This window comes from Anolis carolinensis, chromosome 2, assembly GCF_035594765.1.
Source record: "Anolis carolinensis isolate JA03-04 chromosome 2, rAnoCar3.1.pri, whole genome shotgun sequence".
In the NCBI taxonomy this organism is placed as follows: Eukaryota; Metazoa; Chordata; class Lepidosauria; order Squamata; family Dactyloidae; genus Anolis; species Anolis carolinensis.
Genome location: NC_085842.1, coordinates 137,071,277 through 137,086,035, shown reverse-complemented (window position 1 = coordinate 137,086,035; position 14,759 = coordinate 137,071,277). Strand labels below are relative to the sequence as shown.

At 42.9% G+C, this 14,759-nt stretch overlaps 1 long non-coding RNA gene across 1 annotated transcript in view; it reads right to left on the bottom strand.

The window, feature by feature from the left end:
- Nucleotides 1-12,934, bottom strand: part of LOC134296260 (uncharacterized) — a 17,344-nt gene extending 4,410 nt beyond the window's left edge. The window contains exon 1 of the long non-coding RNA XR_010002883.1: nt 12,803-12,934. This is a non-coding gene — a long non-coding RNA (uncharacterized LOC134296260). The remainder of the gene's footprint in view (nt 1-12,802) is intronic.
- Between the last annotated feature and the right edge of the window lie 1,825 nt (nt 12,935-14,759).

Here is a 14,759-nt window from a genome sequence, read left to right as displayed (position 1 = left end):
CACCGCCGGGCCCCCAAGCTAGTCTATATATATAAAAGAGTGATGGCATCACGGCGATGGACAAAACAACAAATCTACAGCTCCCCCAAACTCTAAAATTGGCAACGCAATCCATCATCCCCGCCTCCAGTAAGATACAACATAATCAAACAAAAAACACAATCACAACACCAAAAAAACACAACAGGCAATCTGCGCACGCGCAGAAACACAGTCCTCCCAACTCTTTCCGCGCGCGCGCACACACACAGAACCGTTCCCCTCCCTCCCTCTCTTGCACCTCCTCCACCGCCGAAGCCAGGGACTCTGCAGGAGAAGGCACATCTCCGCCTCACAAGGCTGAGCTCCCCATCCTCGAATCGGGAGTTCTACTCCAAAACACCCGGAGGGCCTAAGCCGACCCTTCCCTGCCCTCACCTCTCGCCTGGAAAACAAAAAGGTCCCTCCCTCGGGACCTTCCTGGTTTTTGGCGCCAACACTGTCATTGCCGCGCCACGCACTTCTGGGAAAGCGAGTCCTGCCTCTCTCCCTCTGTGTGGAGGGGCAGCCTTTCCCACCCCTTTCTCTTCCTCTCGGGCCTGCAGCGGCGGACGAGCACCACGTTGCCCGCCTTCCTGGCCCGGTTCCCCTCCTCCTCCTCGCCGCTGCTCAGGCCTCCTCCTGTCCTCCGCGGGAAGAACATGGAGGCCGGCATCGGGAAGCGCGGAGGCGGGGAGGAAGGAAGCCGCGACGCCCCAGGCCTGCGCCTCCACTGGAGCCCGCTCTTGCCTGGCCTACAACCCACCACCACACCGGCGCCACCTCCGGTAGGAGGGGAAGGGCCGGGATGGAGGGGCAAAGGGGAAGGGCAGACCTCACCCCGCCACGCCTCCCGCCTGGCCCCTGAGCACGTACAGAGCGCCTTCTCCTCTTCTCTTATTTACCCTTTTCCAGGGCCCGGGGGATGGCGCAAACGCCTTCCTTGCAAAATTATAAATATACAGTAGAATCTCACTTATCCAACATAAACATCCCAGCACAACATTGCATAACTGAATATGTTGGATAATAAGAACGGATTCAGGAAATCCCAATTAAACATCAAATTAGGGAATCATTATACAAATTAACCACCAAAACATCATGTTATACAACAAATTTGACAGAAAAAGTATCACAATTTAAAACACTGAATACACAAAAATTGACTACTAAAACGCAGACTACATTGGATAATCCAGAACATTGCATTACCAAATGTTGGATAACTGAGATTCTACTGTAAGATGAAATAATTACTGTGGTGCAGTAATACACAACAATATAATCTCTACAATCACAACACTAAATAAACAACACCACTCTGAAAACGGGAATTCCAGACAGGAAACAATCAGGGCCAGCTAACACCTCCCAACAAAGTATTCCCATCGCCAAAGTCTGGGAAATCCTCTGTTTTCTGAGGGTCACAGACAGTAGAAGCACATAAAATATCACACACAACACCACTCTGAAAACAAGGAAATTCCAGAGAGGAAACAATCACGGCCAGCTAACACCTCCCAACAAAAAATTCACTCAGGGAGGAAACAGCCAGGCTTTAAAGCTACAAGGTCATTACATGCTAATCATTTTTCCTAATTGCAGCATTCATACTTCCCTCCAACAGACAAAAACAATCAAAAATATTGTATATTCACAACCTTACGAAAATAATACCCCTGATGGTGCAGCGTGTTAAAGCGCTGAGCTGCTAAACTTCTGGACCGAAAGGTTGCAGGTTTGAATTCGAGGAACAGACAGAGCCCCCACTGTTAGCCCCAACTTCTCCCAACCCTAAAGTTCAAAAACATTCAAATGAGAGTAGATGAATAGGTACCACTCCAGCGGAAAGGTTACGGTACTCCATGCAGTCATACCACATGACCTTGGAGGAGTCTACGGACAATGCCAGCTCTTCAAGCTTACAAATAGAGATAACCACTAACCCCCAAAGTCGGACACGACTGGACTTAATGTCAGGGGAAAACGTTTACTCTTTACCTTAACTACCACCAATTCCTCAATACTTTATTTCCCATACCACCAGACTTCGCCACAGCAACGCGTGGCCGGGCACAGCTAGTATATAATAAAAGTGAAATCGGAGTATGTATCAGCATTTTGATTGGCCTGGCGGAATATGTGCTCGCGTTTTGATTGCCCTGGCGGAATATGGATCAGCTTTCTGATTGGCCGGCCGGAATATGGGCCAGCTCTGATTGGCCGCCACTTTCACAGGCCACTGGGATTGCTGAGGGAAAAACTACTACCAACTGGCTTCGTTCGGCCTACTTATCTCCTCAGAACGATGCTAGCTTTGGGAGAGTTAACAGCTTTCGGCCTACACTTTGGTAATAAAAAACACCACTGCCACCACCAGAAAGGCTAAACCTGGACCAAACTTGACACACATCACCCCTACGATCCATGAACCCACTGACAACAGATGGCCCCCTTTGGCCCCTCTGCTGACATGTTTAAGGCCTTCCAGGCTGGCCCCACGCCGCTAGGCCCAATAGGAAGACGCCATCTTGCCTCAGCTTTCAACTTCTTTGTAAGGCCCTACTTTCCTCAAAAGACAGCAGAGAACATTGTTATTATCTTTTTAATGATATGCTTATGCACACTTCTAGCCCCCAAAGCCCCAATCCAAGCCTCCTTTGATCATTTTGCTAACACGTTTCAGGCCTTGCAGCCTGGCTCCATTGTGCTAGGCCGCAAAAGAGGCGGCCATTTTCCCTGTTCCAAACAGAGCAGCTTTTGCCTATGTCTTTTGGATACAGCACTCTCCTTCAACAAGGTCAGGCGGCAGTATGTAAATAGGTTGATCCACTGTGACGGCACTTCCTCATTCCAACGTCATAAATTAGTTAAATTTGCCTCCCCACTTTATAAGTGGTACCTTATTTCCTACTTGATAGATGCAACTATCTTTCGGGTTGCTAGGTCCTTTGGCTCTGGGAGTTATAGTTCACCCTTATATAGACAGCACTGAACCCAGCCAACTTCAGATCTGGACCAAACTTGGCACACTGCCTCATCATGCCCAACTGAGCATACAGGCAGGGTTTCGGGGTGATTCTCCTTTGGCTCTGGGAGTTGTAGTTCACCCTTATACAGACAGCACTGAACCCAGCTGATGACGGAGCTGGACCAAACTTAAGTGATATTTCCTCACATCCCCAAACAACTCAATGCCGTCTACTAATAACCCGGGCACCGCCGGGACCCCAAGCTAGTAATACATAAAATACATAAACATGAAAACAATACTAACATTGCATGAACCAGATATATACATAGGATAAAACAACCTCTATTAAAATAGAATCAGTTAAAGGATCCATGAAATCAATATTACTACCCAGCTGAATGCACAAAATGTAGATATAAATTGCTAAGTGATTGGCAATGAGTTCTGGTTACTGTCTAAACGTTATCAAATGCCTGCTAGAAAAACTAAGTTTTTAAATCTTGCCTAAAGTGTTGTGGTGTAAGGGCTTGTCTAAGTTCCCCGAGAAGGGTGTTCCAGAGCCGGAGGGCCACCACCAAGAAGGTCCTCTCCCTCGTTCCCACCAACCACGCGTGAGACAGAGGTGGGACTGAGAGGAGGGCCTCCCTGGCAAATCTTAGAGACCGTGCTAGTTCATAGCGGGAAATGTGGTCACAAAGATAGGCTGAACCAAAATTAGACAAAATTATGACACTCATCCAGCATTCTAAAGCTTTCCCTCTGCAAACACACATCAAGAATCAATTACGGTACCTTATTTAATCTCGCTTTTCCTTTCTTTCTGTGGGTTTGATTCCAGGTTTTGGGGCTCGTACAAACAAGCCACATAAATACTGTTTAAGGACAAATGTGCCCTAAGAGGTTTAATCAGGATCTTTATTTCCCTGAGTTCCTGGGAATTATAGTTCTGTGAAAAGGTGGGACAGACCATATTAAAGTAAGGGTGAAAGGATCTATGTTGCTCCAAATGTTTCAGTCACTCCAACTGTTGGTCATCACAGCCAGCCAGGGCTGATGGTGCAAGAATCTGAAAACATCTGGCTAGTCATAGATATCTCACTCCAATATTGGAGATTTGTGAGCATCCTCACAGCAACACATTCCCATGTCACATCTGAACAGCACATGGGTGGGAACACTGAAGGTAACTACAAGATGTGGCGACATTTTGGCATGTCAAATGGCTCAATTCCTGCTTGGACCCAGTCAAGTCTATCCACTGCCGGAGTTTGTTTATCTCAACAGTGCAGAAATCCTCTTATGTGTGGTGCTGGGAAAGGTTTCAAACACACAAAACAAACAAACAAGCAAATGTGCATGCAGCCAGTTAGATAATTTGTTCTGAAATAAATAAGTTTTTTTTGGCAGCCATGTCAAAGAAAAACAAGGAAATATATTTTTTGTGAAAAGAGGAGATGTTTATGACTTTCCTCCTCCTCTTTTTCCCCCTTTCTATTGCTCAGAGCTCTTCCCAGACTGGTTGCAAAGAAAGGAAGGGGGTAAGATGCAAAAAAGAAAGAGAGAGAGAGAGAGAGAGAGAGAGAGAGAGAGAGAGAGAGAGAGAGAGAGAGAGAGAGAGAGAAACAAAAGACAGCACAATAGATTATTCTGAATGAATGCCTCTGTAGTTCTTGCTTCATAAACCTCGGTGTCTATTCTACTCTTAGGTAGACAAGCAACCTTGTCACCTGGCCGCCGGAATCCCCCCACGTTGTCAAGGGGCATAGGGAACCTGGCACACTGCATCACCCGGCTCCTGTTCCAGCTGATCCCGTGGACGGCACAGCTTCCCTCCATTGTTTCTAATGCAACACGGGAAACCTTCTGTGTTACCGTGGCGGTGGCATATACCGGCTCCACCCTACATCACCCATGGAGCCATGCCAGCATCATTTGATGGGAGCCGGCAGGCTCTGTGGGTGACATAGGACAAAGCCAGCATATGTCGTCAAAATCTGTCCTTATGATGAGATGGTTAGGCTGGATCTACACTGCCAGATAATCCAGATAGTCAATTCAGAAAATCCAAATTAGCCCCCATTTACACTACCATATACAATCCAGGTTATATGATTCTAACTGGATTATATCAGCTCAAAGCAGATAATGTGGATTATCTGATTTAATTATCTGTAATATATGGCAGTGTAGATCCATTCTAAAGCAACCATTTTAGGCATCAGATGTTAGGAGGCAGCAGTGGCAGCCTATCAGCCATTTCCTTTTGTTGAAGGACACAGTAGTGTGCCTTTCTTAATGCTAGATATTTAGTTTTGAAATTGAATTCCTAGACTAGCTCACTTCTGTATATGGAACTACCATTTTATCCTTATGCTTTTGGACCTCCTAGTTTTAGCCTCTAGCTACCAGGCCTCCGGGGCCCCTGGTGGCACAGTGCGTTAAAGCGCTGAGCTGCTGAACTTGTGGACCAAAAGGTCCCAGGTTCCAATTCCGGGAGCAGAATGAGCGCTCGCTGTTAGCCCCAGCTCCTGCCAACCTAGCAGTTTGAAAACATGCAAATATGAGTAGATCAATAGGTACCACTCCAGTGGGAAGGTAATGGCGCTCCATGCAGTCATGCCGGCCACATGACCTTGGAGATGTTTATGGACAACGCCGGCTCTTCGGCTTAGAAATGGAGATGAGCACCAACCCCCAGAGTCTGGCACGACTGGACTTAACGTCAGGGGAAACCTTTACCTTTTACCAGACCTCCAAAGAGGCCCTCCTGAAATTTTGCCCATTTAAATAAGAGTGGGTTTGGGTGGAAGGCAGAACAGAAGCTGAGCCAGTCCCTTGAAAAGCACTCCCCAAGGCAGCAGGCCAGTCAGCTTGGTATGCTCCTTGGCTTTCCCAGTGACAAAGTTGCCCTTCAACTGGTGACACATTCAACTCATAATGAATTAGCAATCAACCTGAAATGTCCTTTAATTTGGTTAGTTTGATCCTCAAGATTAAAATCTTTCCACCTGTTCTGCAGGTAAAGCAGTAGGAAAGGATCCAGGCTAGAACCCTGCAAACAATCTACAATGGCATATATATCCTTATGTTGTTATTTGCACTTTCTAGGATGTTGCACAAGCATTACATAGCATATCCGATTATGGCAGTGCAATTAGACATTACTGTAACTGTTACCCAAGTGTTGTCCCCAAGCACATGTTGGCTGGGGCCTATTGACTATGGTGCACTGCACAAACATTGGGATGTGATGCAGGAGGTATGATTACTTGTGCAACCGTGCAATTCATTAGTGGGGTTACAAATACAAGGCATAAGCACACTGGTGCAACTTTATCCTAATGTAGCCCCTCTGTTGGATCATGGCCACAAACTTTGATTTCAACTTAGGTTGCCCAAACTATAGACACAGCTATCGCAAACCATTGTTGGAGCTGCAGTACATTTAAAGGAACCAGTTAAGTTACTGAAAACCAAACAATACAAGATGCCATTTTCATAGAAGGTACAAGTCACAGATGAAATAGTGGAGCCCCTTGGGATGACCATGCCTTCCTTGCTCCCCTTCCCCTCCACTCCGCCTACTATCCTGGAGTTACTACAAGAACATATTCTTCTGGTGTTGACATGCTGCCTAATAGGAATTTCCTGAATAAGGCCTCAGAGTATTGCCAATGGGTAGCTAGCCATGTGGATAAAGGCAGAGAAGTATTTGCTAGAGATCCCCAAGGCATTCTGTAAGGGAAGGATGAATGAATGAATACGTCAGAACTCATCAGTAAAGAATTAGCAAGTTTATGAAAACAACCATTTGGACCTGAACACTATATAACCATCCAAAATCTTGTCTAACGTAGTCATGCAATCTTTTAAAAATACGATGTGGATTCAGACTTGATTTAACATTATTTGTTTTGTAAGGTTACGTTAAGGGGCATACAAGAGGTCTTTCCAGGATAACTTTTTTTAAAAAACTGATATATTAGAAGTTAAAATATTGTAAGGAAAATTACTAAGACCCATGAAATAGAACCAGATCTTGGAGAAGTTATTTTGGGGCTACAAGGCTCCCATAGCCAACAGGATTTAATTATTTTATTTTTCACTAAGATTATATAGAGCTCTGAATAAACTATCAACAGATTATTGATTTTGTATGCTCACTTCATGCCTTGTCCAGGATTCATGGGAAGTGTAATTTTATGAGACAACTTAAAATTCTTCATCAGTTATCTGAACACTGTCAAAAAATACATAGGATATTCTGGTGACAAATTAGACAAAAACTGCATGAAGTCATGTTTTTTATCCCCTGGATTTGCAGTACTGTGGCACAGACTGACTTATAGGACAGAAATAACATTCAGAGTGTTTTTTTTTCGTGTCAGGAGCGACTTGAGAAACTGCAAGTTGCTTCTGGTGTGAGAGAATTGATCGTCTGCAAGGAGGTTGCCCAGGGAATGCCCAGATGTTCTGATGTTTCTACCATCCTTGTGGGAGAGCTTCAGATATTTCTGAAACTGAAACTCCCACACTATGTACTGGACAATATTTTACATACCAATGCACACTGGGCTATTTAATCAATAAAAACAGTAATGCATTGAGCATTTGAAACATTTCTCTAGTTTCTTTTTCAGATCTTCTTCAGGGACATGATTGGAGCCCCCTGTCGCACAATGGGTTAAACCCTTGTCCTGGCAGGACTGATGACTTGAAGGTTGTGTTGCTGACCTGAAGGTTGCCGGTTTGAATCCAACCTGGGGAGAGCGCGGATAAGCTCCCTCTGTCAGCTCCAATTCCATGCAGGGACATGAGAGAAGCCTCCCCCAAGGATGGTAAAAACATCAAAACATCCAGGCATCCTCTAGTCAACGTCCTGGCAGACAGCCACTTCTCTCACACCAGAAGCAACTTGCAGTTTTTCGAGTCACTCCTGACACAAAAGAAAATGCTAATGATTGAATGGAAACTGACAAGTCAATTGAATGATTTTTTTCCAGCATGGTGTAGTGTCGAAACAACTACCAGGTACTATAACTATTAATTTAGGTAACATGGAAAGATGAGATACTATAGACTGGAATGTTTGGCATTATCACTAGTAAGCAAAAATGCTATAAACAAACAGTGATTTCAATAGCAACAACTCAGAAATCACAAGCTGTTAGGTTAGGAAATGATACCGAGCTTATTTTGCTTTTATGGTAGCAAACATCACCACTTCAAGCACCCCTGGCAACAGCTGTCTGCTTTCCTTGCCTTGTCTTCTAAACAAAAGCAAATCCAGTGATAGAAAGCACCAAGGAGCTTAAGGGGTTGTAAATGTCTTCAGCTGCTTCTGTCCTTCCACATTTTCAAGCATTTTTCCCTCCACAGCTGTCATCTAAAACAGTCTCGCTTGGCGAAGACAAGTGGGAAGGAGGGAAAGATGAGCTTTGTGTCAAGATGGCTGATCTTTTCTGGCATCTGTGTTTATTTGTGGTGGAGAAAGGGGAATAACTCACAAGTGGTCTCCTCCTTTCCTCCTCCTCCTCTTCCTCTCTCCCTTCTAACTCCAGAGATAATGCCCTAACAACCATCACTCAGCATAGCTATTTGGGATAAGGACTCTGCTCATTCATGTTGTTTGTTCCAAGGAATGCTTTCAAGGATTTGAATAAGAAATCTGCTTCTAACTGGGTATTCACATTTGAAGAAACAACTGCTTTGCCCTCAATCAATAAATTAAAGCAACAAGTCTACTTACACCATGGTTAGTCTGCTCTGAAAGACAGGTCAAATTTAGCATAGACGACTTGCAAGTGGACTGTAATCATCCCATGATGGATAGTGAGGGCATTTGCAGCCACAGACTCAAGGGAGAGGTGAGAACTGGACTAGGGAATGGTTTTGAGTGAAGGCAAGCATTGTGTTTCTATCATTATCAAATCAATAATGAAGTAAGGGGGAACCATTTTTAAACAACGCTATTATGAACCTTAAAAAGTCAATGCCAGTTGCAGGAGCACAGCAGTAATTACCCTTCCAACCAGCTGCCTTTCCCTGAAAGTAAGTCACAGTATCCAGAGAATCCTCATAAAGAGAACTACAGTAGTCTTGCTTTGAAATTACAGAGACAGTTATTGTAGGGTGTTGTGTAGTTATTGGGCTGTATGGCTGTGTTCTAACAACATTTTCTCCTCTGCATCGGTGTCTGGCATCTTCAGAGGATCATCTGAATATCCCAGCCACATATGTAGGTCAAACATCAGGAGAAAATGCTGTTAGAACACAGCCATACAGCCCAGAAACCACACACCACTCCAGTGATCCCGGCCATGAAAGCCTTTGACAATACAATGATTATATTTACTCAGGGATGAAGTTATGGCCAAATGAAGGCCTTGTCCCTCAAATACAAAATCTGTCCCCCAATGAAATTTTATTTTAATTTCCAAGTTCCAGGCCTTGCAGAAAGTGAGGCACTCAAAATTGTTCACAGCAAGAATTCTTAACCCTTGCTATCTTTGTATTCCCTTGATAATTTTGCCCAACTATTTTCTCTGAAAGCCTAAGCTCTATTTCTAAATGCTCAAATAAAGTTTTAAATCATTGCAGTATTAGACATTTGAGAACCAGAGAGATTTTTCATTGAAGGGGGACTGAATTTTTATTGGAGGAGCAATGCTCCAATTTTACCTCTCCACCCTCATAGCTACTCCCTTGTATCTAAAGCCAGTAGGAAATGTTTTCCTGTTACCATACAGAGTTGGTAGAAGGCATGGCTGGCCACTGACACAATTTGGTGTTGGGGCTCAGCAGTCAAAGCCTGAATATTTCAGCACTTCAAAATCAAATATCATGAAATTAGATATTTCTTGATATTCGAGTCTGAATGTCTCATCCTACACACCACAAATTGCATATCATATAAACAATCCAGATTCAGTAGTATGTATCATGTAATTTGCATTCATTCATTTTGAATGAAAATTTTGTTGAAACATGTTGAACTGTTCTTCTTACCCTATTCCATATTATTTCTGCCTCTGGCACCAAATTTTCTGTTAAAGAAGTAATGCCCAGAAACACATCACCTTTGATAATGGAGGTATATCTGTAATATTAAATAATATTTAGCTATGTATGATAGTTTCCAATGCAAGCATGAACTCCCTTGACTAGGATTGTTTCATCACAGTGCATAGAACATTGGTCATTCCACCAAAGATGGGAGACAAGCTGTTCCTTGGGGGGGAAAAAAACCCTCTCTGCGAGTGCATCTACACTTTTGATTGAATGCAGTTCGACACCATTTTAACTGCCCTGGCTCAATGTTATGGAATTCTGGGAGTTAAAGCTTTAGGGCAGTGGTTCTCAACCTGTGGGTCCCCAGGTGTTTTGGCCTTCAACTCCCAGAGATCCCAGCCAGTTTACCAGTTATTAAAATTTCTGGGAGTTGAAGGCCAAAACATCTGGGGACCAACAGGTTGAAAACCACTGCTTTAGGAGGTCTTTACACTTCTCTGCCAAAGACTGTTGGTGTCTCATCAAACTACAAATCCCATGATCCCATAGCATTGACCCAAGGCAGTTAAATTGTTGTCAAATGGCATTAGGTCTATAGTGTAGATGCACTCTGTATAATAGAAAGCTGCTCGTAGGAAGAGTAATTTCTAATAGAGAAATTGGAGAGGTTTCCCCATAGCTTTGTGAGGAAGCATCTTTTCCTACCATTTGGTATGTTTACATGTGGCAGGAGTGCAAGTGAGAAAAAGAAGAGGGAAAATTCAGTCCGATACCTTACCATTTTAAAACAATCATAAACTACTGAGTGACAGGCAAGATTGAAAAGATAACCGTACTTGGCAGCAGTTAACAACAACATGGTATGAGCACCCTGCAGGAAGGAGAGTGAGAAGAAGGAGGAGGAGAGAGATTGTAAATACACAGCGTGTGTTCTGGAAACCAGGCTTAGTGAGGATAAAAGGGTCAGCAGGGGCAAGCACTTAGGGCCGTATAAACATAAGCTGAGTGCTGCTAACAACCCACTCATGAGGATTCAGTTACAATCCTTTCCCTGTCTAGTTGGTACCTAATTCTTTAAAACAGGGCCGGGTAATCTGTGAAAGACAGGCATTACAAATCCTCCAAAGCTCTTGCCTGGGGTGCCCAGAGGTTCTTCTTAGCATCCTGAAAATCCATCTAGTGGTATACTCCCTACAGCAGCCTTCCCGCAAAATGGCTACCATTTCAACTCCAGCCAGCATTGTATTTTGTTAATAAATATTATTTTAAAGGTTACAATGCACCAGTCCATTCTATGAGAAGAAATTTTAAAAATCATACAAATTAGGAAAATAGCAAAAATCACAACCGTTGACAGCATCAATTACAAATAAAAGTTAACCAGACCCTCATATAAAAGATATCATCACAAATATCCTATGTTATTCTACTAGATGTACCTGGCCACACATTGCTGTGGCCCAGTCTGGTTCAGTGGGAAAGAAAGGCTGGAGATAGAGCAGGTTTCAGACATATGTGATTTCACAATGCTTGTGGGTAGGCAATATTTGTGGTGGATCCATTGCCTGTGCAGATATGGATATTGTCTGGTTTGGCGACTCTGGAACATGCAACATATTACTGTCCATGTGATAAGCCAGCATGGTCCAACTGGTTCATTTTTGTTGGTCCTTGCTCTTCTTACTGGGAAAATATTTTAATTTAACATTTGGAAAAAAAATCGTTTACCCTTCTTCCTGCTTTAAGTTTTTAAGAAATGGCCATATAACAGCCATATTGAAGCTTCACTCATTCCTATACTAAAGTTTGATTGGCCCTCAGGTAACTAAAGTTTGGACCACACTGTTGTAAGCAATCTGTGCCCTGATGTAAATCACAGAATTCTAAAGATTGTCTCTGAGTGTAAACATAGATAGATGAATGGATATAGATCTCTTTCTTTCTCTGCCCTCCTCTTTGAGAGAATGACAGGGAGCATGGCTTCCCTATTGGCCATGCCCATGTGTTATTTTCCTGCTGGGAAAGGCCATAGGCCCCTCTCAAGGAGCGATCCCAGTGCCTTCTCCCCCTATTATTGAAAATCTGGCTATCAATATAAAAAAAACTCTAAAATCAGGAAAATAAATAAAGAACACCACTCATAAAACAGAGGAATTCCAGACATGAAACAATCAGGGCCAGCTAACACCTCCCAACAGAGGATTCCCTCAGGCAAGAAGAAGCCAGGCTTTGAGGCTGCAAGGCAAGGCTGTTCAATGCTAATCAAACCAGCCAGTTGTAACATTCACATTTGCCTCAAGCTGAAAAGAGTTCTTTCTCGCACCCTGGACCTTCTACAGATATATAAAGAGAACTCTCCCACAGGATGGTAAAACATCTGGGTGTCCCCTGGGCAACATCCTTGCAGACGGCCAATTCTCTCACACCAAAAGTGACTTGCAGTTTCTCAAGGCTCTCCTGACACAGAAAAAATACAATAAAAATATAATTATAATATAATAATATGTTTTTTGCAGCTCAATAAACCTTTTTCCATGTTTTTATGATAGAGCCCTAAGAAATAATGACGTTGATAAACCTAGGAACAAAAATCATAGTGTTACATAGTGTAATATAGTATAATATTGTAATGATATATAATAATAATGTAATACAATTATAACAGTATAATTATACTATAATACAGTTATAATATGATATGATATAATATAATAATATAATAAGTATAATAATTAAATATAATAATAATGTAATACAATTATAATAATATAATAAGTAGTGGTATCTCTCGCTCACCTCGCTGGGGCTCACGAACAGGATTTTTACTCTCAGTATCCCTCCTTTCTGTGACTAGGCCACAGAGCCTTGGCTTCACGTAAGTCGCCATGCCGAACTGAGTGGCGAGGAGGTGGGCCTAGCCATCCCTTGTGGCCCCGCCCATGCCGGTTGCTAAAGGGAGGAGGAGACTGATTGGCCGTTGCTAAGAGGCATGCTTTTACTTGTCTCAGGTTGACAGGTTTGTGATAGTAGGTATGTGAATTCCTTAAAACACGAGTTCGAATGCTATGTTGTGTCCAAATTTCATAGCAATCAGTGAAGTAGTTTGGGAGATATGAGGGCCCAACAAATGTTGGGATATGAAAGGGGATCATTGTATAGATTTGTCAACAGGTAGTACTGGATTAGATTTATCTTGCTGGTTTTGGCAGTTTTCTGTTAACAGTTATTTTGATGCAGCTATTGTGTGCCTTCAAGTAATTCCCAGCTTGTGAAACATTAATCATGGGGCTTTCTTCGGAAAATTTTTGTTCTGAGTGGGTTTGACATTACCTTTCTCTGGGGCTGAGAGGGTGTGACTTGCCAAAGTTTACTTAGTGAGTTCCCATAGATGAGGAAGGAGTCAAACCTTGCACTGCAAGAGTCTAGTTCAACACTAAACCCATTATGCAGTTCAATGTTTTCTTTTGAGGTTCTTGTTTGCTAAATCATCTAACCCTTCCACAACCCATCATTTTCTATGGAAGTTCCTATCTAAGAAATGCTTGCCTTATCTCCTCTTTGCTGATCCTCAACTGCAGAGGGACAACTGAAAAATCAGTAGCTGAAAAATTAACCTCTCTCTAAAATAACAACTCCTTCATGTAGTCTCTCTCTTTCTCCTTCCTTCTCTCTTCTATCAGAAACATTTAAAAGGAACAGAAGGAACCAAAAGCCCAGAGCTGCCACCATGAACTTGCCTTTCATGTTTTTTTTGACAACGTCAGGATGTTCCCTTCATTTTTGTTTTTCCCCATCTGTCATTGCTCGTCACATTCCCTTGCTCCTGACCTTGATCTAAAAACCTTTCCCAGTCCAGAGAAAGAATATACTTTGTTATTTTTCTGCTGTTTGTTATTGTATTTCTGTATTGTTTAGTTTTCCTGCTGAACGTGACTGAGAAGAGCTTCTCGCTAGGGCGAGACTAGTGCAATGTCTGAGGTTGCTGATTTGGGTGTTTTGAAAAGCTGCCAGTTCTTGCCCATTTAATTGAACGCTGTTTCAATTTTCACCATAGGGTTAGGAGGCAGGGGAGGGAGAAAGGTCTGTTAGGTTTTCTACCTCCATAGCCAAGATAATTTTGGCCAGTATGTGTGTTATGCTATCCTTGAAGTGACTGGCTTGACCTTGAAGGAACTGGGAGCTCTGGCGTGGACTGGTCCATAAGGTCACGAAGAGTCGGAGACGATTGAACGAGTGAGACGACGACATGTGTTATGTGCCTAACATATATCAAAGGATGCAGGGTTGCATATTTATCTTTATTGCTGTGTTCCTAAATGAATTTGTACTTTATAAAATTAATTGTGTTTATGATATCTTTTAAAATGATATTTGACCTGTTTTTGTAATCAAGTGGGTTCTTTTTGCTTTGTCTTCTTTTAACCTACTTCAAAGGCTTATGTCCGAAGGAAGGTGGAATATAAAAAAAAACAGAGAGACAGAAAAACAGATACTGGGTTTGATGGCTCAGACGGTTAGGTACCTTGTCCTTATCCTCAAGATGGCCAGAGAAACAGTCCACAGAAAGGCAGTTTTTTTAAAAAAAGATTTAATAACATTCTTGATCAGTGAAAATGTGGCACCACCCTGTGTCTTTCTTCAGCCCTTGGACTTCCCAGATAATCTGAACTGCCATTTTTCTTCCTCAAAGTTATGAATTTCTTTCCTTGTAAGCTTCCACCAGCAGCAATAGATCACCAGCAGCAATAGATCT